This window comes from Heterodontus francisci, chromosome 5 (genome assembly GCF_036365525.1).
Source record: "Heterodontus francisci isolate sHetFra1 chromosome 5, sHetFra1.hap1, whole genome shotgun sequence".
In the NCBI taxonomy this organism is placed as follows: Eukaryota; Metazoa; Chordata; class Chondrichthyes; order Heterodontiformes; family Heterodontidae; genus Heterodontus; species Heterodontus francisci.
In genome coordinates this window covers 17,617,215-17,638,411 of record NC_090375.1, presented here as the reverse complement: position 1 = coordinate 17,638,411, position 21,197 = coordinate 17,617,215, and the positions used below count along the sequence as shown (strand labels likewise).

The 21,197-nt window shown below is 46.1% G+C and overlaps 1 protein-coding gene and 1 long non-coding RNA gene across 13 annotated transcripts in view; one reads left to right on the top strand and one right to left on the bottom strand.

Moving 5' to 3' along the window:
- LOC137369760 (intermembrane lipid transfer protein VPS13B-like) overlaps positions 1 to 16,388 on the bottom strand; it is a 1,379,747-nt gene extending 1,363,359 nt beyond the window's left edge. For 8 of the 11 annotated variants that reach the window (XM_068031169.1, XM_068031166.1, XM_068031168.1 and 5 more), the window contains exon 1: positions 16,169 to 16,387. The gene's annotated coding sequence lies outside the window, so the exon portion shown is untranslated. Of the gene's footprint in view, positions 1 to 16,168 lie in introns of all 11 variants that reach the window. The other 3 variants (XM_068031175.1, XM_068031176.1, XM_068031177.1) reach the window with 1 other exon arrangement.
- Positions 16,389 to 16,495: 107 nt separating this feature from the next.
- LOC137369759 (uncharacterized) overlaps positions 16,496 to 21,197 on the top strand; it is a 64,134-nt gene continuing 59,432 nt past the window's right edge. Inside the window, exon 1 of one of the 2 annotated variants that reach the window (XR_010975006.1) lies at positions 16,496 to 16,594. This is a non-coding gene — a long non-coding RNA (uncharacterized lncRNA). Of the gene's footprint in view, positions 16,599 to 21,197 lie in introns of both variants that reach the window. The other variant, XR_010975007.1, reaches the window with a different exon arrangement.

The window sequence follows — 21,197 nt, the reverse complement described above, 5'->3', positions numbered from 1 at the left end:
TAGGCCTTCTTCACCACTTTCTCTACCTGTTCTGCCACCTTCAGGGAGATGTGGACACGCACTCCAAGGTCTCTCACTTCCTCTCCCCCTCTCGATATCCCCTTCCTTTGTTTGCCCTCCCCAAATGCATTATCTCACACTTCCACAGACTGAATTCCATTTGCCACTTTTCCGCCACTCAAACAAGCCATTGATATCATTCTGGAGTCCACAGCTATCCTCTTCACTATCAACTACACGGCCAATTTTTGTGTCATCCACAAATTTCCCAATCATGCCTCCCACATTTAAGTCCAAAATATTAATACATACCACAAAAGGGGGAGGCAGTGGCGTACTGGTATTATAACTGGATTAGTAACCCAGAGACCCAGGGTACTGATCTGGAGACATGGGTTCGAATCCCACCACAGCAGAAGGTGGAATTTGAATTTAATTAATAAATCTGGAATTACAAAATTTAGTCTAATGACGGCCATGAAACCACTGTCGATTGTTGTAAAAACCCATCTGGTTCACTAATGTCCTTTAGGGAAGGAAATCTGGTCAGGCAGACATGTGACTCCAGACCCACAAAAATGTGGTCAACTCTTACACGCCCTCTGAAATGGCCTGGCAAGCCACTCAGTTGCACCTAACCGCTATGAAATCAATAAAAAGGAATGAAACCGGACGGACCACCCGGCATCGACCTAGGCACTGGAAACAACAACGACAAACCCAGCCCTGTCGACCCTGCAAAGTCCCCCTTACTAACATCTGGGGGCTTGTGCCAAAGATGGGAGAGCTGTCTCACAGATTAGTCAAGCAACTGCCTGACATAGTCATACTCTCAGAATCATACCTGACAGACAATGTCCCAGACACTGCAATCACCATCCCTGGGTATGTCCTGTCCCACCAACAGGACAGACCCACCAGAGGTGGTGGGACATTGGTCTACAGTTGGGAGGGAGTTTCCCTGGGAGTCTTCAACATCGACTCCGGACCCCATGAAGTCTCATGGCATCAGATCAAACATGGGCAAGGTAACCTCCTGCTGAATACCAACTACGGCCCTCCCTCAGCTGATGAGTCAGTACTCCTCCATGTTGAACACCATTTGGAGGGAGCACGGAGGGTGGCAAGGGCACAAAATGTACTCTGGATGGGGGACTTCAATGTCCATCACCAAAAATGGCTCAGTAGCACCACTACTGACCGAGCTGGCCGAGTACTAAAGGACATATCTGCTAGACTGGGTCTGCGGCAGCTGCTGGGGGTACCAACACGAGGGAAAAACATACTTGACCTTGTCCTCACCAATCTGCCTGCCGCAGATGCTTCTGTCCATGACTGTATTGGTAGGAGTGACCACCGCACAGTCCTTGTGGAGACGAAGTCCTGCCTTCACATTGAGGATACCGTCCATCTTGTTGTGTGGCACTATCACCGTGCTAAATGGGTTAGATTTCAAACAGATCTAGCAATGCAAAACTGAGCATCCATGAGGCGCTGTGGGCCATCAGCAGCAGCAGAATTGTACTCAAGCACAATCTGTAACTTCATGGCCCGGCATATCCCCCATTCTACCATTACCATCAAGCCAGGAGTCCAACCCTGGTTCAATGAAGAGTGCAGGAGGGCATGCCAGGAGCAGCACCAGGCATACCTCAAAATTATGTGTCAACCTGGTGACGCTACTACCCAGGACTACTTGCATGCCAAACTGCATAACCAGCATGCAATAGACAGAGATAAGCGATCCCATAACCGACAGATCAGATGTAAGCTCTGCAGTCCTGCCACATCCAGCCGTGAATGGTGGTGGACAATTAAACAACTAACTGGAGGAGGTGGCTCCATAAATATCCCCATCCTCAATGATGCGGGAGCCCAGCAAATCAGTGCAAAAGATAAGGCAGAAGCATTTGCAACAATCTTCAGCCAGAAGTGCCGAGTTGATGATCCATCTTGGCCCCCTCCTGAAGTCCCCAGCATTACAGATGCCAGACTTCAGCCAATTCGATTCACTTCACACGATATCAAGAAACGACTGAAAGCACTGGATACTGCAAAGGCTATGGGCCCTGACAATATTCTGGCAATAGTACTGAAGACCTGTGCTTCAGAACTTACTGCACCCCTAGCCAAGCTGTTCCAGTATAGCTACAACACTGGCATCTACCCAGCAATGTGGAAAATTGCCCAGGTATGTCCTGTACACAAAAAGCAGGACAAGTCCAACCCAGCCAATTACCGCCCCATCAGTCCACTCTCAATCATCAGTAAAGTGATGGAAGGTGCCATCAAGCAGCTCTTGCTTAGCAATAATCTGCTCAGTGATGCTGAGTTTGGGTTTCACCAGGGCCACTCAGCTCCTGACCTCATTACAGCCTTGGTTCAAACATGGACAAAAGAGCTGAACTCAAGAGGTGAGGTGAGAGTGACTGCCCTTGACATCAAGGCAGCATTTGACCGAGTATGGCATCAAGGAGCCCCAGCAAAACTGGAGTCAATGGGAATCAGGGGGAAAACTCTCTGCTAGTTGGAGTCATACCTAGCGCAAAGGAAGATGGCTGTGGTTGTTGGAGGTCAATCATCTGAGCTCCAGGACATCACTGCAGGAGTTCCTCAGGGTAGTGTCCTAGGCGCAACCATCTTCAGCTGCTTCATCAATGACCTTCGTTCAATCATAAGGTCAGAAGTGGGGACGTTTGCTGATGATTGCACAATGTTCAGCACCATTCCTGACTCCTCAGATACTGAAGCAGTCTGTGTAGAAATGCAGCAAGACCTGGACAATATCCAGGCTTGGGCTGATAAGTGGCAAGTAATATTTGTGCCACACAAGTGCCAGGCAATGATCATCTCCAACAAGAGAGAATCTAACCATCTCCCCCTGACATTCAATGGCATTACCATCGCCGAATCCCCCACCATCAACATCCTAGGGGCTACCAGTGACCAAAAACTGAACTGCTGTAGTCATTTAAATACCGTGGCTACAACAGCAGGTCAGAGGCTAGGAATCCTGCGGCGAGTAACTCACCTCCTGACTCCCCAAAGCCTGTCCACCATCCGCAAGGCACAAGTCAGGAGTGTGATGGAATACTCTCCACTTGCTTGGATGGGTGCAGCTCCAACACTCAAGAAGCTCGACACCATCCAGAACAAAGCAGCCTGCTTGACTGGCACACCATCCACAAACATTCACTCCCTCCACCACCGACGCACAGTGGCAGCAGTCTGTACCATCTACAAAATGCACTGCAGCAACGCACCAAGGCTCATTTGACAGCACCTTCCAAACCCGTGACCTCTACTACCTCGAAGGACAAGAGCAACAGATGAATGGGAACATCACCACCTGCAAGTTCCTGTCCAAATCACCACCATCCTGACTTGGAACTATGTCACCGTTCCTTCACTGTCGCTGGGTCAAAATTCTGGAACTCCCTTCCCAACAGCACTGTGGGTGTACCTCCCTCACACAGATTGCAGCGGTTCAAGAAGGCAGCTCACCACCACCTTCTCAAGGGCAATTATGGATGGGCAATAAATGCTGGCATAGCCAGTGACGCCCACATCCCATGAATGAATATAAACAAAAACAGCAAGGGACCCAATAATGAGCCCTGTGGAACGTCACTGGAAACTGTCTTCCATTTGCAAAAGTATCTGTCAGCCATTATCCTTTGTTTCCTATCAATGAGCCAATTTTGGATCCAACTCGCCACATTCCCCTGATCCCATGGGCTCTTACTTTTCTGACCAGTCTGTCATTTGGGACCTTGTCAAATGCCTTACTAAAATCCAGGTAGACAACATTCACTGCACTAACCTCATCAATCCTCCTTGTTACTTCCTCAAAAAACTCAATCAAGTTATCAAGTATGACATGACAAAAAAACAACAAATGCCTGGAAATACTCAGCAGGTCTGGCAGCATCTGTGGCAGCACCTTTGAAGGGTCACTGACCTGTCACGTTAACTCTGCTTCTCTCTCCACAGATGCTGCCAGACCTGCTGAGTATTTCCAGCATTTCTTGTTTTTATTTCAGATTTCCAGCATCCGCAGTATTTTGCTTTTATTTTAGTATGACATGACCTTCCCTTAACAAGTCCATGCTGACTATCCCTGGTTAATCTGTGCCTTTCTAAGTGGCAGTTTATCCTGTCTCTCAGAATTGATTGTAATAATTTACCTACCGCCAAGGTCATACTGACCAGCATATAATTATTTGGCCTATCCCTTGTGCCCTTTTTAAACAATGGTACAATGTTTGCAAACCTCCAATCCTCAGGTACCTCACTTGTATCTAGTGAGGATTCGAAAATGATCCTCAGAGCATTCGCTATTTCCTCCCTAGCTTCCTTTAACAGACTAGGATACAAGCATCCAGCCCTGGTGATTTATCCACTTTCCAGGATGTCAGACCATTTAGTAAATCCTCTCTCATAATGCTTATCGTATCGAATATTTCACACTCCGCTTTAACTACAATGTCTGCATCATCCCTCTCCTTTATAAAGACAGAGACAAAGTACTCATTAAGAACCCCGCCAACATCTTCTGCATCCAACCATAAGTTACCTTGTACATCTCTGACAGGCCCTACCCTTTCTTTAGTCATCCTCTTTCTCTTAACATACTGATAAAACATCTTTGGGTTTTCATTGATTTTACCTGCCAACATTTTTTCATGTCCTTCCTTAATTTCCCTTTTTACTTCACCCTGCACTTTCTATACTCCTCTAAAGTTTCCAAAATATTAAGCTTTTTCTGACTTTTTTTTAAAATTCATTCATGGGATGTGGGCATCACTGGCTATGCCAGCATTTATTGCCCATCCCTAATTGCCCTTGAGAAGGTGGTGGTGAGCTGCCTTCTTGAACTGCTGCAGTCCATGTGAGGTAGGTACACCCACAGTGCTGTTAGGAAGGGAGTTCCAGGATTTGGACCCAGCGACAGTGAAGCAGCGGCGATATAGTTCCAAGTCAGGATGGTGTGTGACTTGGACGGGAACTTGCAGGTGGTGATGTTCCCATGCATCTGCTGCTCTTGTCCTTCGAGGTGGTAGAGGTCGCGGGTTTGGAAGGTGCTGTCAAAGGAGCCTTGGTGCGTTGCTGCAGTGCATCATGTAGATGGCACACACTGCTGCCACTGTGCGTCGGTGGTGGAGGGAGTGAATGTTTGAGAATGGTGTGCCAATCAAGCGGGTTGCTTTGTTCTGGATGGTGTCAAGCTTCTTGAGTGTCATGAGCTTTCTTTTTCTGCTTCATCTTAACCTGTATGCTTCTAGATAACCAGGGGCCTCTAGATTTGGCAGTACCACCCTTGTTCTTTGTGGGGACATGTCTACACTGTGTCTGCAGAATCTTGCTTTTGAATGCCTCCCACTGGTTTGCCACTGATTTTTCTTCAAGTAGCTGTACCCAGTCCATTTTCACCAGATCACTTAGCTTCGTAAAATTTGCCCCCACCCCCAATTTAGAACTTTTACTCCTGTTCTATCTTTGTCCTTTTCCATAATAATGCTAAAACTAACTATATTATGGTCACTGTCCCCAAAATGGTCACCCACTGCTACTTCATCCACTTACCCAGCTTCATTTCCTAAGACTAAATTTAGAATTGCATCCCCTCTCATTGGGCTCGTTAGGAGCTGGCTAAAAAAGTTCTCTTGAATGCAGTTCAAGAATTTTGCATCCTCTGTGCCCTTCATACGGTTTGTCTCCCAGTTGATATTAGGATAGTTGGAACCCACAACTATTATTGCCATATCCTTTTTGCAAACAGAAATTTGCCTACATATTTGTTCTTCTAACTCCTTCTCGCTATTTGGGGTTCAAGAGTACACTCCTTTTTATATTCCCGAGCTCAACCCATATAGCCTCATTTAATGATTCATTTAGCTCTTTTTTATTCGTTTGGGGAATGCAGTCATCGCTGGCTCGGCCAGCATTTATTGCCCATCACTAATTGCCCTTAAGGAGGTGGTGGTGAGCTACCTTCTTGAACCGTTGCAGTCCTTGGGGTGTAGGTACAGCCACAGTGCTGTTAAAAAGGCAGTTCCAGGATTTTGGCCCAGCAACCATGAAGGAACGGCAATATAGTTCCAAGACAGGATGGTGTGTGGCTTGGAGAGGAACTTGCAGGTGGTGGTGTTCTCATGCACTTGCTGCCTTCTAGATGTTAGAGGTTTCAGGTTTGGAAGGTGTTTTCGAAGCAGCCATGGTGAGTTGCTGCAGTGCATCTTCTAGATGGTACACACTCCTGCCACTGTGTCGGTGGTGGGGGCAGTGAATGTTGAAGGTGGTGGATGGGGTGCCAGTCAAGCAGGCTGCTTTATCCTGGATGGTGTCGAACTTCTTGTGTTGTTGAAGCTGCACCCATCCAGGCAAGTGGAGGGTATTCCATCACACTCCTGATTTGTGCCTTGTTGATGGTGGACAGGCATTGGGGAGACAGGAGGTGAGTTACTCGCTGCAGAATTCCCAGCCTCTGACCTGCTCTTGTAGCCACAGTATTTATATGTCTGATCCAGTCAGTTTCTGGTCAATGGTGACCCCCAAGGATGTTGATGGTGGGGGATTCAGCAATGGTAATGCCATTGAAAGTCATGAGCAGATGGTCAGATTCTCTCTTGTTGGAGATGGTTATTGCCTGACACTCACGTTGCATGAATGTTACTTGCCACTTATCAGCCCAAGCATGGATAATGCCCAGATCTCCCCGCATATGGAAACAGGCTGCTTCAGTGAATGGGGCTGAACATGGTGCAATCATCAGCTGAGTGGCCCTGGCGAAACCCAAACTGAGTGTCACTGAGCAGGTTATTGCTGATCAAGTGCCGCTTGATTGCGCCATCACTTTGCTGATGATCGGGAGTAGACTGATAGGGCAGTAATTGGCTGGGTTGGATTTGTCCTGCTTTTTATGCACAGGACATACCTGGGCAATTTTCCATATTGCCGGGTAGGTGCCAGTATTGTAGCTGGAACAGCTTGGCAAGGGTCGCGGCTAGTTCTGGAGCACAAGTCTTCAGTCCTATTGCCGGAATGTTGTCAGTGCCCATAGCCTTTGCAGTATCTAGTGCCTTCAACCGTTTTTTGATTTCTTGTGAAGTGAATCGGATTGGCATCTGAGATGCTGGGGACCTCACGAGGAGGCCAAGAGGATCATCCACGCGGCACTTCTCGCTGAAGATGGATGCAAATGCTTCAGCCTTGTCTTTTACACTGATGTGGTGGGCTCCCCCATCGTTGAGGATGGGGATGGTTGTGGAGCCTCCTCCTGCTCCTGTCAGTTGTTTAATTGTCCACCACCATTCATGACTGGACAAGGCAGGACCGTAGAGCTTCGATCTGATCCCTTGGTTGTGGGATTGCTTATCCTTGTCTAATGCATGCTGCTTCCGCTGTTTGGCGTGCAAGTAGTCTTGGGTTGTAGCTTCACCAGGCTGACAGCGCATTTTAGGTATGGCTGGTGCTGCTCCTGGCATGCTCTCCTGCACTCTTCATTGAACTAGGGTTGGTCCCCCAGCTTGATGGTAATGGCAGAGTGGGGGATATGCTGGGCCATGAGGTTACAGATTGCAGTTGAATACAATTCTGCTGCTGCTGCTGACGGCCCATAGCGGCTCATGGATGCCCAGTTTTGTGTTGCTGAATTTGTTCGAAATCAATCCCATTTAGCACGGTGGTCGTGCCACACAACACGATGGTGGGTACCTTCAGTGCGAAGACAGGACTTCGTCTCCACAGGGACTGTGCAGTGGTCACTCCTACCAATATTGTCATGGACAGATGCATCTGCGAAAGGTAGACTAGTGAGGACGAGGTCAAGTAGGTTTTTCCCTCTTGTTGGTTCCTTCACCACCTGCCACAGACTAAACGCCCGCTACCTGACACAAACCCGAAGGGATCCGACAACATGTCGGGTGGGCCGGACAGCTCTTCCGGGTCCGGCCTTCCGGCTCGGGTCAGGTCGGGCCGGACACACACAGCAAGAATTACAGGTAAGTGTTAAAAGTTAAAAGCTTACCTGAGCTGGGAGTCCGGGACATCAAAGAAGGAAACTCTGAGTCTGCGCAGTGAGCGTCTCTATGACGTCATCACACTCAAGCTGCAGCTTCCTGACGATTGTGAATCGGAAGGTAAGTAAAGAGAACATTGCGGTGGTCAGGTCGGATGCAGGGGGAAAATGGAGGGACCCGGGCCAGGTCGGGCCCGATGTGGTTATGTCGGATTTTGTTTTTGTGACTTGAGCAGGCCTTTACCACAGACCCAGTCTTGAGGCTATGTCCTTCAGCACTCGGTCAGCTCGGTCCTACCAAGCCACTCCTGGTGATGGACATTGAAGTCCCCTACCCAGAGTACATTTTGTGTCCCTGCTACCCTCAGTGCTTCTTCCAACTGGTGTTCAACATGGAGAAGCGCTGATTCATCAGCCAAGGGGTGGGTGGGGCAGTAGGTGGTAATCAGCAGGAGGTTTCCTTGCCCATGTTTGACCATGAGACTCCATGGGGTCCGGAGTCAATGTTGATAACTCCCAGGGCAATTCCCTCCCAACTGTATACTGCCACCTCTGGTGATGGGATGGTGATGGTGGTGTCTGGGGCATTGTGTAGGTATGACTATGTCAGGCTGTTGGCACAGCTCTCCCAATTTTGGCATAAGCCTTTGCAGAGTCAACAGGGCTGAGTTTACCGTTGTCATTTCTGGTGTCTACGTCGATGCCGGGTGGTCCATCCATTCCATTCCTTTTCCTAGACTTTGTAGCAGTTTGATACAACTGAGTGGCTTGCTAGGCCATTTCAGAGGGCATTTAAGAGTGAACCACATTACTGTAGGTCTAGAGTTACATGTAGGCCAGACCATGCAAGGACAGTAGATTTCCTTCCCAAAAGGACATTAGTGAACCAAATGGATTTTCACAACTATCAACAATGGTTTCATGGTCACCACTGGACTCGCTTTTAATTCCAGATTTATTAATTGAATTCAACTTTCCCTCCACCATCTGCCATGGTGGGATTCAAACCCATTAGAATTAGAATTAGAATATTACAGCGCAGTACAGGCCCTTCGGCCCTCGATGTTGCGCCGATCATCTGACCTACACTATTCCATTTACATCCATATGTCTATCCAATGACCACTTAAATGCCCTTAAAGTTGGCGAGTCTACTACTGTTGCAGGCAGGGCGTTCCACGCCCCTACTACTCTCTGCGTAAAGAAACTACCTCTGACATCTGTCCTATATCTTTCACCCCTCAACTTAAAGCTATGTCCCCTCGTGTTTGCCATCCTCATCCGAGGAAAAAGACTCTCACTATCCACCCTATCTAACCCTCTGATTATCTTGTAAGTCTCTATTAAGTCACCTCTCCTCCTCCTTCTCTCTAACGAAAACAACCCCAAGTCCCTCAGCCTTTCCTCGTAAGACCTTCCTTCCATACCAGGCAACATCCTAGTAAATCTCCTCTGCACCCTTTCCAAAGCTTCGACATCCTTCCTATAATGCGGTGACCAGAACTGCACGCAATACTCCAGGTGCGGCCTCACCAGAGTTTTGTACAGCTGCATCATGACCCCGTGGCTCTGAAACTCGATCCCCCTACTAATAAAGGCTAACACACCATATGCCTTCTTAACAGCCCTATTAACCTGGGTGGCAACTTTCAGGGATTTATGTACCTGGATACCAAGATCTCTCTGCTCATCTACACTACCAAGAATCTTCCCATTAGCCCAGTACTCTGCATTGCTGTTACTCCTTCCAAAGTGAATCACCTCACACTTCTCCGCATTAAACTCCATTTGCCATCTCTCAGCCCAGCTCTGCAGCCTATCTATGTCCCTCTGTACCCTACAACACCCTTCGACACTATCCACAACTCCACCGACCTTCGTGTCATCCTCAAATTTACTAACCCACCCTTCTACACCCTCATCCAGGTCGTTTATAAAAATGACAAACAGCAGTGGCCCCAAAACAGAACCTTGCGGTACACCACTAGTAACTAAACTCCAGGATGAACATTTGCCATCAACCACCACCCTCTGTCTTCTTTCAGCTAGCCAATTTCTGATCCAAAGCTCTAAATCACCTTCAACCCCATACTTGCGTATTTTCTGCAATAGCCTACCGTGGGGAACCTTATCAAACGCCTTACTGAAATCCATATACACCACATCCACGGCTTTACCCTCATCCACCTGTTTGGTCACCTTCTCGAAAAACTCAATAAGGTTTGTGAGGCACGACCTACCTTTCACAAAACCGTGCTGACTATCGCAAATGAACTTATTCTGTCCCCACAGAATTAGCCTGGGGCTCTGCATTACTAATCTGGTGACATTACCACTACACCACTGTCTCCCCGGCATATCATTCCTCCTCATAGCTGTAACTGAATCTTTAACCAACAACGCTACACCCCCTTCTTTTTTATCCCCCTCTCTATCAAAGAACAAAGAAAAAGAAGAAAATTACAGCACAGGAACAGGCCCTTCGGCCCTCCAAGCCTGCGCCGACCCAGATCCTCTATCTAAACATGACGCCTATCTTCAATATCCTACCTGAAAACTCTATATCCAGGGATGTTGACCTGCCATGTTTGCCCCTTTTTAAGCCAAGTTTCCATTACGTCAATAATATCATGCTGCTGTGTATATCTGCGCCCTCAGTTCATCGGCTTTATTTGCTATGCTCCTTGCATTTAAATAAATACCTTTTAACACTGCCAAATTCCTGTGCTACACACCTTTTACCCTTTGCTTCTTCTGTCTTTCAGAGTCACTGGCTAATTATCTGCCTCCCATGCCCTGTTCTGAATTTGTCCTATCTGAATCTACCCTCAGGTTCTCATCCCCCTGCCAATCTATTTTAAACCATCCCCAACAGCACTAGCAAACCTTCCTGCAAGGATATTTGTCCCAGTCCTGTTCAGGTAGAGACCATCCGGCTTGTACAGGTCCCACCTTCCCCAGAACTGGCTGCAATGCTCCAGAAATCCTTTCAGCAACAGGTGGTGACGTTACTGGCAAGTCTATTTTCATCACCAGTTTTCCCAACACTAGGTTAACAAGATTGTCCAATTCACCAATTATTGCTGAAAATAGAGACATGTTGTCGAAGCTGTTCTTCTTGCAGTCATCAGAACAATCTGCAAGAATACCAATGTAAGGGAAAACAACAACTTTAAACTGTCTAAGAGAGTGCTGATTGGTAGAGGTGTTGCCATGGAGAATGCACCCAGTTTACGGTGACTGACAGTTTACAGCCAAGCTTTGTTTGAAATTTAAACCAGGCAGCTTGACTCTGATTGGTCAAGGCATTGCCCTGAGGAATGAACCAGCGAATGGTTGACACTTATTTTGTTTAGCTGAAACAGGCGCGATGTTGGTACATATTCTTTCCGTCTGCAAAGAATAGGGCCCTGTATATTAATATGTAGCTTCCTGGACATGAAAATGCGCCACACTGCGAGCCCTACTGACAATCTTAAATTGGTTGTCAGCGTAATTCTTAGCACACTGAGAATTATTTAGCAAATATTGTCCAATCGTGGAATCACATCTAATGTTGTACACTGTGTTTTGAGTTTTGCAAGCACGGGCTGGTTGGGTACAGCCTGTACCTTGCCCGTTGCAAACAGCGGAAGGGACATGTTTGCTATGATCCGCCAGTCCTTGGGAGGTACAGTCTATATACCTAGCATCACTCTGGCATTGAAATTCATATGTCATATTACTCATCTGTGTGACAGGCAGGACATCTTTTTGCCTTGAAGGCAGCATCCTGTTAATGGCAAACACCACACGTGTTGGAAGACCATAGTAGCAGCGTGAAACAGCACGCTTCACCTGTTGCTCAAATATTTTGAATACATTACCCTTCCAGAGTAATTTGAGGTAGACTGGGCCCTTTCAGGGCCAAAAATGATGGCCTTAGGCCCGTTTACAAGTTTGCACGATATACAGCGAAAAATGATCTGATCAGGGTAGCCACTGTCACGCTGGATGTCTTTGATTCGCCCTATTTCAGCATCATGTTTGCATGGTGAGCAAATGGCTCGGGCCCCATTTACGAGGTTGCCGATAAGGCCAATCTTATAGTGCGTGGAACTGTAAGAATCCCAACGGCTGTATTGACCTGCAAAGGTAAGTTTGCGGTAGACCGTGATCGAGAACCCCTTCGCAGATTTCTCGTATGTCAAGGAAAGGGAGCTCATTTGACTGCTCCATTTCAAAGGTGAATTCGAGCACAGGACGGAGCCCATTAAGACGTGTACGAACATACAAACAAGGAGCAGGAGTAGGCCACTTGGCCCTTCGAGCCTGCACCGCCATTCAATAAGTTCATGGCTGAACTGATTATTCAGCATTTCCACCTACCCCCAATAACCTTCCACCCACTTGCTTATCAAGAATCTATCTACCTCTGCCTTAAAAATATTCAAAGACCCTGCTTCCACCACCTTTTGAGGAAGAGAATTCCAAAGACTCACCACCCTAGGAGAAAAAGTTTCTCATCTCTCTTAAATGGGCAACCCCTTATTTTTAAACAGTGACCCCTAGTTCTAGATTCTCCCACAAGGGGAAATATTCTTTCCACATCCACCCTGTCAAGACCCCTCAGGACCTTATATGTTTCAATCTAACGGCATTAATTATTTACATGGACTTACATGGAAGTTACATCTTGTGCCATTCAGCCACCTGGTCTATATCAATGTTTATGCTCAACATAGTACTGTTTACGTTCCACACAAACCAACTTTCACTGAATCATAGAAAGTTTACGGCACAGAAAGAGGCCACTTGACCCATCGCGTTTGTGCCGGCTGAAAAACGATTCACCGAGTGTTATCGCACCTTCCAGCATTTGGTCCGTAACCCTGCAGATTACAACACTGGAGGTGCATATCCAGACACCCTTTAAATCAGTTGAGGGTTTCAGCCTCTACCACCCTTTCAGGCAGTGAGTTCCAAACCCCCACCACCCTCTGGGTGAAAACATTTTTCCTCATCTCCCCTCTAATCTTGCTACCAATCACTATAAATATATGCGCCCTCGTCACTGACCTCCTTGCTAAGATAAATAGGCCCTTCACATCCACTCTATCCAGGCCCTCAAAATTTTGTACATTTCAATCAGATCTCCCCTCAGCCTTCTCTGTTCCAAGGAGAACAACCCCAGCGTATCCAATCTTTCCTCACAGCTGCATTTTTACAGTCCTGGCAACATCCTCATAAATCTCCTCTGTACCCTCTCTAATGCAATTACATCCTTTCTGTAATGAGGTGACCAGAACTGCGCACAGTACTCAAGTTGTGGCCTAACCAATGATTTGTGCAGTTCCAGCATAACCTCCCTGCTCTTCTATTCTGTACCTCACCTAATAAAGGAAAGGAGTCCACATGCCGTCTTAACCACCTTATCAAACTGTCCACATATCCCTGAACAGGACATTCACTCCATGATCACTCACTTCCTCTACACTTCACAGTATTTTCCTATTAATCGTGTATTTCTTTGCCTTATTTGACCTGCCCAAATGCATCACCTCACACTTCTCCGGGTTGAATTCCATTTGCCACTTTTCTGCCCATCTGACCAGACCATCAATATCTTCCTGCAGCCTCCAGTATCCTCCTTGCTATCTACCACACGGCCAGTCTTTGTGTCGTCTGCAAACTTCTTGATGATGGCCCTTACGTTTATGTCCAAATCGTTACTATATACCACAAAAAGCCCAGTACTGAGCCCTGCAGAACGCCACTGGAAACAGTCCTCCAGTCGCAAAATCACCCATCAACAATACCCTTTATTTCCTGCCACTGAGCCAATTTTGTATCCACCTTGCTGCATTTCCCTGGATCACACGGTATTTTATTTTTTTCACCAGTCTGCCATGTGCTACCTTGTCAAAAGCCTTGCTAAAATCCATGTCGACCACATCAACTGCACTACCCTCATCAATCTTCCTTGTTACTTCTTCAAAAAATTCGATCAAGTTGGTCAGGCAAGATCTTCCCTTAGCAAATCCATGCTGACTATCCTTGATTAATCCGTGCCTTTCTAAGTTTATCCCGTCTCTCAGAATTGATTCCAATAACCTGCCAACTACTGAGGTTAGACTGACTGGCCTGTAATTATTCGGTTTATTCCCTCACTCCCTTTTTAAACAGAGGTACAACATTAGCAGACCTCCAGTACCACATCTGTATCTAGTGAGGTCTGGAAAATGATTGTCAGACCTTCCGCTATTTCCTCTCTTGCTTCTTTTAACAGCCTGGAGTACATTTCACCCAGCCCTGGTGATTTATCAACTTTCAAGGATGCTAATCCCATTAATACCTCCTCTCTCCCAATGTTTATTACATCCAATACTCCACACCCCTCTTCCTTAACTACAAAAACGGCATCATCCCCCTCTTTTGTGAAGACAGATGCAAAGTATTCATTGAGAACCATACCAACATCTTCCACCCCTACACATAGGTTACCTTTTTGGTCTTTTATGGGCCCTACTCTTTCCATAGTTATCCTCTGCCACTGGCTTAATGATCTGATGTACATGATGTAAGCAGGGTTATTATAGCTTAGTAAATGTATTTCTTCCTTTCCTCAGCCACCTTCTGTCCATTTGATCATCGGGAATTGCAGTTTACGGGGGGCATTAAACGAGCCTCAAAGTTCTAGATCAGATTGACCATTTTAGCTGCTGTTTCAGTGCACTTAAATACTTCAGACTTTTATCCAAATCAATTGAGACTTATTAGGTTAAGCATAGATTGTTCACAGCCAGTGAAGTTTGCTCCATCTCCTAGCTGTCTGACAATATGAATATTGCAGAGGCTGCAGGATTGATCCTTCTAGGTTCCCATCAAATTATAGTTTACTAAAATTTTGTCAATTCTTACATTAGGTGCACAGTTCCCTGGTGCACACTTCCTTATGCTACTACTCAATCTTTCATATTGCTAGAAATTATTTCCATCTTGCCTGCTTTAACCTAATTCTGATCTCACCTTTTCTCTTTCCAGTATTATTTAGTCATTCTTCACCTCTATCAACAACCCTCAACAAGTCAAAAGTTAATGCTTCACAACATTGTTCTGTACAATAGGAATCCTGTTGTCTCAGTCACTTTGCATTTCAATCCACCTGCAACAGAACTCCATTGCCCAGGCAGCACATGGTGTCAAGTGACAATGTGGTACAGCAGACTGACATATCTGCACAGTGCTCCAGCATTATACAATGCAGAATCCAACATTCTTAAGCCTCAACAAATTCCCCTGACAGGGAAACATTGCTGCAAATTAGCCTTTTGCTATCACTTCATACATAAGCAACCCTCACTGTGTCACAGCCTCAAACCATGCAGAATCTCAAACTGTACAGCCAACCAGCACTTGCTGAACCAAGTTGGTTGACGCATTCATTAAGCTGCTAAGAAACTACATCTTGCCCATTGGTAACTTAGTATAATATATTTATGTCTTCGCCCACAGTAAGGAATAGCATCAGTTATCTTTGAGTGCATTTTGCATTTACAACATACCTCCAAACCACACTAGAAGAATTCATTTGTGGTATTTTCATTTTCTGGTATTTGGCTATCTAACTACTCTGAAAACCACTGAAATAAATTACTTTTTTGATATATCAGAAACGCAAAGTGTCACACTAATGCTTGTTTAAATGGCCCCATCAGATACTTGAACATTTGCGGCATAAAACGAAAAATGGGAAAGAGCGATATGGTCGCAAATTCATAAAGCAACATGTAGAGACCTCTAAAAAGTGAACAGACCACAAATCAACTTCTCTCAAAAAGTCCTCCATGTGCCAGAACTCTCACAAGATATTTTAATCCTGCATTAAAAAATAATAAAGTAACTTGACTTTAACTGGGGCAAAGAGACTGCAGAGTCCCTCTGTTTGTTTTACATAACTAGATCTGTCAAACCATCAGCGATTTAAATTACATACAATGGGAGCTTATTACCAAGTTAAGATATTTCAACACCGCAATAACACAAGAAAACAGAGCATAGTGAGGTGGATCAACCCCGTAAGCCGACACTGGGGCAAAGTCAGTCTCCCTCTGGAAGGTAGGATGAAACAAGGCCACAAAAACTCTCCGCCATCCCCGAGAGACCCACCTCCGGCAGAGATCACACAAGCACGGCCTGTCATCAGGAGCTGCCGAGGTCAGCGGCTGGCAAGGGTTGGCGCTCGCTCCGCTCGCACGTTAAACAACCGCCTCCAGCATCTCAACATCATTATCACCACCATCCTGCTCCTCCCATCACCAATGCAACTTCGCCGACTGGCTGGACAACCAATGCCGCTCTCTTCCGCTATCCCGAAGTGCAACGCTCCCCTGCGTGCGACAGGTCCTGCCTGCCCTCCCGCCCTTTCGCTTTCAAAAATGCGTCATTTCCGTCAACTGTTTCCGCTCGCGCTGCTTTGGCTGTGGGTGGCGCAGGCGCATTTGTGGACGGTTCGGGAGCGGCGGAAAATTAAACCGTCAGCCTGAGTGAAAATTGGTGGGCCGATCGAGCACTGCCTGGAAACAAAATAAGCCGGCAAGTAAGCGTTGTGATCGGGACAATGGTCGTTCGCCAGCTTTTACTTTATCCCCTCCCTTGGAGGGCGCTTCAAGCTGCAGTCCAAGGCCTTCCGAGGCAACACCGGCCGCCCGTGGCCTTTTTACAAGCGCTGGAGGAAGTCACTCATTCCCCACCACCCAGTCACCATCCTCTCCCAACCCTCACCATTTCCCGATCATCCTCACCACTCACACCCTTTCTCATGGAATCATAGATTGGTTACAGCATAAAATAAGCCATTCGGCCTGTCGCGTCCGTGCTGGCCGTCTGTAAACGCAACTTATCTATTCCGCACCGCCGCCCTTACCCCATAACCCTGCAATTTCTACTCTGCAGATAATTAGCCAGTTTTCATTTGAAGGCCTCAATTGAATCTGTCTTTGCCACACACTCGGGCAGTGCAATCCAGATCCTTGCCTTCTGCCAATGGGAACAGTTTCTCCCTATCTACTCTACACACCTCTCATGATTTTGAACACTTCTGTCAAATCTGCTCTCAACCTTCTGTAAGCAGAACAATACCAATCGATGTTGCTCCCGTAGTGAATTATGCTCATGAGCCTCTTTATATATTTTTAATATATGCCAATTGTTTTAGTATTTTAGAGAATCGCATCCGACAGTGGGAAGCATTCAAAGGGGAGATTCAAGGCGTTCAGGGTAAACATGTTCCCACAAAGAAAAAGGGTGAGGTGGTCAAATCTAGAGCCCTGTGGATGTTAAGCAACCTACAGGGTAAAATAAGGCAGAAAAGGAAAACTTATGTCCAACAGCGAGAACTCATTACTACAGAAAGCTGAGAGGAGTATAGGAAGTGGAGGGGTGAAATCAAAAAGGAAATTAGGAAAGCGAAGAGAGGGCATGAAAGAATATTGGCAAGCAAAATCAAGGTGAACCCAAAATTGTTTGATCAATATGTTAAGAGTAAGAGGATAACTAAAGCGAGAGTAGGGTCCATAAAAGACCAAAAAGGTCTATGTGCAGGAGCGGAAGATATTGGTATACTTTGCGTCTGTCTTCACAAAAGAGGGGGACGATGTAGATATTGTAGTTATGGAGGTAGAGTGTGAAGTGTTGGATTTGATAAACAGAGAGAGTCTAAATGGGATTGGCTTCCTTGATAGTTGATAAATCACCAGGGTCAGATGAAATGTATCCTAGGCTGTTCACTAGATTGATTCTAGAGATGAGGGGTTTGTCTTATGAAGAGAAATTGAGCAGTTTAGGCCTTTATTATCTAGAGTTTAGAAGAATGAGAGGGGATCTAATTGAGATATATAAGATGATTAAGGGGATTGACAAAGTAGACGTAGAGAGGATGTTTCCTCTTGTGGGGCAATGTAGACCAAGAGAGGTCATACTTTTAGGATAAGGGGTAGCAGATTTAAAACCGAGATGAGGAGAAATTACTTCTCTCAAAGGGTCGTGAGTCTGTGGAATTCACTACCCCAGAGTGGTGGATGCCAGGACATTGAGTAAATTTAAGGAGGCGATAGACAGGTTTTTAATTAGTAATGGGTTGAAGGGTTAAGGAGAACGGGCAGGAAAGTGGAGTTGAGGCCGAGATGAGATCAGCCATGATCGTATTGAATGGCGGAGCAGGCTCGATGGGCTGAATTGCCTACTCCTGCTCCTAGTTCTTATGTGTTCTTAAAAGAAGCAAGAGAGGAAATAGCAGAGGGTCTGATAATCATTTTCCAGTCCTCACTCGATACAGGTGTGGTGCCGGAGGATTGTACCTCTGTTTAAAAAGGGAGCGAAGGATAGACCAAATAATTATCGGCCAGTCAGTCTAACTTCAGTAGTGGGCAAATTATTGGAATGTATTCTGAGAGACGGGATAAACTGTCACTTAGAAAGGCACAGGTTAATCAAGGATAGTCAGCATGGATTTACTAAGGGAAGATCTTGTTTGACCAACTTGATCGAATTTTTTGGAGAAGTAACAAGGAAGATAGATAAGGATAGTGCAGTTGATGTGGTCGACATGGATTTTAGCAAGGCTTTTGACAAGGTCCCACATGACAGACTGGTTAAAAAAATAAAATCCTATGGGATCGAGGGAAATGCAGCAAGGTGGATACAAAATTGGCTCAGTGGCAGGAAATAAAGGGTAATTGTTGACGGTTGTTTTAGTGACTGGAGGGCAGTTTCCAGTGGCACTCCACAGGGCTCAGTACTGCCTCCCCAGCCTTTTGTGGTATGTTTTAGTTTTTTAGTTTTAGAGATACAGCACTGAAACAGGCCCTTCGGCCCACCGAGTCTGTGCCGACCATCAACCACCCATTTATACTAATCCTACACTAATTCCATATTCCTACCACATCCCCACCTGTCCCTATATTTCCCTACCACCTACCTATACTAGGGGCAATTTATTATGGCCAATTTACCTATCAACCTGCAAGTCTTTGGCATGTGGGAGGAAACCGGAGCACCCGGAGGAAACCCACGCAAACACAGGGAGAACTTGCAAACTCCACACAGGCAGTTCCCAGAATTGAACCCGGGTCGCTGGAGCTGTGGGGCTGCGGTGCTAACCACTGCGCGATTTTAACATAAATGTAGGGGGCATGATCAAGAAGTTTGCAGACAACGCAAAGGTTGGCCATGTGGTAGATAGCGAGGAGGATAGCTGTAGGCTGCAGGAAGATATTGATGGTCTGGTCAGATGGGCAGAAAAGTGGTAAATGGAATTCAACTTGGAGAAGTTTGAGGTGATGTATTTGGGGAAGTCAGACAAGGCAAAGGAATACACGATAAATGGGAAAATACTGAGAGGTGTAGAGGAAGTAAGGGACCTTGGAGTGAATGTCCACAGATCCCTGAAGGTAGCAGGACACGTCGATAAGGTGGTTAAGAAGGCATATGGAAACCTTTCCTTTATTAGCCGAGGTATAGAATACAAGAGCAGGGAAGTTGTGCTGAAACTGTATAACTCATTGGTTAGGCCACAACTTGAGTACTGTGTGCAGTTCTAGTCACCTCATTACAGAAAGAATGTAATTGCACTAGAGAGGGTACAGAGGAGATTTATGAGGATGTTGCCAGGACTGGGAAAATGCAGCTATGAGGAAAGATTGGATACGCTGGGGTTGTTTTACTTGGAACAGAGAAGGCTGAGGGGAGATCTGATTGAAGTGTACAAAATTTTGAGGGGCCTGGATAGAGTTGAGGTGAAGGGTCTATTCACCTTAGCAGAGAGGTCAGTGACGAGGGGGCATTGATTTAAAGTGATTGGTAGAAAAATTAGAGGGGAGATGAGGAAAAACTTTTTCACCCAGAGGGTGGTGATGGTCTGGAACTCACTGCCTGAAAGGGTAGTTGAGGCAGAGACCCTCAACTCATTCAAAAGGAGTCTGGATATGCACCTCAAGTGCCATAAGCTGCAGGGCTTGGACCAAATGCTGGAAGGTGGGATTAGAATCAGTGGATCGTTTTCCGACCGGCACAGACATGATGGCCAAGTGGCCTCTTTCTGTGCCTTAAACATTCTATGACTCTATGATTGTAATCAGCCTTTAATTTTGTGAGCATTGTACTTTATTTTTGGTAGCAATCAAGACCACTATGTATCTGTTCCTTTTAACATGTCTTTGTAATAGGAACTCAGGGCAGGGTATTAGCATAACTCGGTTTACAGTTAATGAAGTATTCTGTTTGAAGCCTTGTTACCAAAGAAAGGTTTAAGCTGATCAGGTTGTCTGCAAGAGAGACCATATAAGGAAAGATGTGCTGGCCACATTCCACATCACTGATGCTATCGTGCGTCCATTCAAAGAGAAATCTTTTCGCCTACAGAGCATATTATTGTGCTCAGAAAGATGATGAGGTCTTTAGGCAGAAACAATAAAAAATTGAACCTAAACAAACAATTACAACAGAAAGAACAAGAAATAGTTAGTTTAAAGCAACAGGAAGATCAAGAGAGAGACTCCGTAAGCCTTCTGAAGTGCGGATTATTATGCGTCCATCCTTATGGTACCGATATGTCACATGGGCTTAACCAGGACACGAAAAGCAGATTAAAGGAGTGTTTGAAAGGCTCCAGTGCACAGCACAGCAGAGAAGGAACCACGCCAAAGCATGCGAGAAGAAGACGATAGCATGGACAGTGCCCTTGGCTCGCATGGGAAGTAAAGACTGATTTGTGACCAGTTAAATTATTGCCTGGTTTAAGTTTTGTTATATGGTAATGCTTAATAAATTCTCCTGAACTGCTGAACTAAAGTATCTCTCTGTCGCCTTTTGGTCTCGTCTGCAGAACCTGTCTAAAACGTACATTCCACATGGGCTACCAAAAGTCACCAGAGGGTTATTTGTGTATGTGGGAATGCACAATTTAACTTTCAGGCCCCACGCCATTTGCGTTTGAGGACAGCATGCCAGCCTTTCCTGTTGCTGGGGGTTGGGGAGCAAAGGGGGCTCCATGTGATGGGTAAGATTGGGCAGCAAGTGTCTGTGCCACCCGGGACCTGGGCTTGAGCTGCAGGTGCTGCAATGTACAAATACCTCTCCAACATGAGCAAAATACTGTGGATGGTGGGGATCTGAAATAAACACAAAAAATGCTGGAAAT